The 2,033-nt window shown below is 42.3% G+C and overlaps 1 pseudogene; it reads right to left on the bottom strand.

Annotated features, from left to right (window-relative positions):
- Positions 1-1,115, bottom strand: part of LOC105303450 — a 26,250-nt pseudogene extending 25,135 nt beyond the window's left edge.
- Positions 1,116-2,033: the final 918 nt, after the last annotated feature.

Consider the following 2,033-nt stretch of genomic DNA (forward strand, 5'->3'; position numbering starts at 1 on the left):
TGATTTTCACCTAGCCCACTAATTCTTCTCCTCTTGGAAAGTATCAGTTTGTTCTCTATATCTATAGTTTGTTTCTGTTTCGTTTAGTAATTTATTTTGTTTTTTAGATTCCAAATTTAGTAAAATCATATGGTATTCGTCTTTCTCTGACTTATGTCTCTGAACATAGTACCCTCTAGATTTGTCTATATTGTTGCAAATAGTAAGATTTTACTTTATTTTATTTTTTTAGTGAAGTCAAGTAATATTCCATTGTGTATATGTACCACAACTTCTTTATCCAATTGTCTGTTGTTGGACACTTGGGTTGCTTCTGTATCTTGACTGTTGTAAATAGTGCTGCGAAGAACACAGGGGGACATATTTTTTTTTTCTAATTAGTGTTTTGTATTTTTTATTTTTTTAATTTGACCTTTATATTTGAAAACAAAACAAGTATACAGAAAGCCACACCCCCCTCCAAAGCTACATAAACTATTACAAAATAAACACCCTTATAACCATCATCCAATGGAAGAAATAGAACTTCTGTAGAAGAAAGAAATAAAATTGCCATCCCGGAAGTCCCATTTACCACCATGTGTCCCATTTCATGTTCAACCCTTTTCTTCACAACATAATTAACCAATATCTTGGAGATTTCCAGTCAAGATGGCAGAGTAGGTAAATAGTGTGCTCGACTTCTCTCACAACCACATCAATATCATGACTAAACTACAGAACAGCCATCATTGAGAATCACCTGAAATGTAGCTGAACAAAAAAGTCCTACAATTAAATACATGCAGAAGAAGGCACCTTGAGACTTGTAGAGGGGTGAAGATGCAGAACTGGCTGGTCCCACACCTGCATGTTGTGGTTAAAAATCAGGTAGGATATCTTGGCTTCAAAGGTCTCCCAAGAGGAAGAGTCTCAGCTCCATACCAGGCTCCATGGCCCAGAGTTTCAGTGCTGGAAAGAGTAGTCCCCACAACTGCTGCCTATGAAAAGCAGAGGAGATTGTGGATGAGTGAGGGCTGCTGGAGTCTGAAGTTTCCTCTATGGACTTACTTGCTGATGGACTCACTGATTGAGTTCCAGTGCTGGCTTAGCAGTTTGAAAGGCACCAGGGACATTATGGGGAGAAACTAAATTGTCTGGCTTCAGGGCGAGGGCTGGAGGGGCACCTTTCTCCCAGGCAGAAGTATTGCCAAAAGCTATTGTTTCTTTATTGAGCCCTCTCTCATCTCAGCTTTCAGATTCATATGGCCACCATATCTGAGTCTCCATTAACCTGACTAACACCATTCACCTCATTCTTGTAATTCTGAGATCCAGCCACACTGAACTTGCAAACCCATTCAAACCATTTCCAGTAGCTTTTCCATACAAATGGGCTGTCTTGACTCATGCAGCAGACTTTCCTAAAATCTCTCAACGGTTCACAAGTTTCAAACAAAAACATCTGGTGTTGGCATGCTCCGTACCTCTTGCTAAGCTGTCCCAAGCCTTGCACTAGCACCTGCCGGCCTTGGTTCATGGCTTAGACTCTTGAGGCACATTCAAGCCCAGCATGAGTGGTGGCCATCTGGGAATTGTTTTCTGGCTTATGCCAGGTGAGCTCAAGCAGAGTACAGGCTTTAGCTGAACTTGAACTGTGGTGGGAATCCTCCTAGAAGCTACTGGTACAGGCACAAGTGGTGGCTAGGAAATCACCTGTCTGCCTCTGAAGATGACACATCTAAAGGGCTGACTGGGCAGGCACCAGAGTCCTGCTAAAGCAAATTTTTCTCTGTAGGGTCAGTGCCTATACAGCAACTCCTCCATTGTAGTCATGGCCAGTCCTCACAACCAATCAGCCTGAAGATTAGTCTTCTCTCATTAACATGCAAACATCAAACAAGGCTCAACTACAACAGGAGGACACACACAATCTATATAAGAAACAAACCTGGAGCGCCCAGCTCAGGTGACCAGAGAGACTGTGCCACTGGGCCCCAAGGAACCTACTACATAAGGCCACTCTACTAAAACTGGGAGACATAGCAGCCCTA

Source organism: Pteropus vampyrus, unplaced genomic scaffold (assembly GCF_000151845.1).
Source record: "Pteropus vampyrus isolate Shadow unplaced genomic scaffold, Pvam_2.0 Scaffold10, whole genome shotgun sequence".
NCBI classification, from domain to species: Eukaryota; Metazoa; Chordata; class Mammalia; order Chiroptera; family Pteropodidae; genus Pteropus; species Pteropus vampyrus.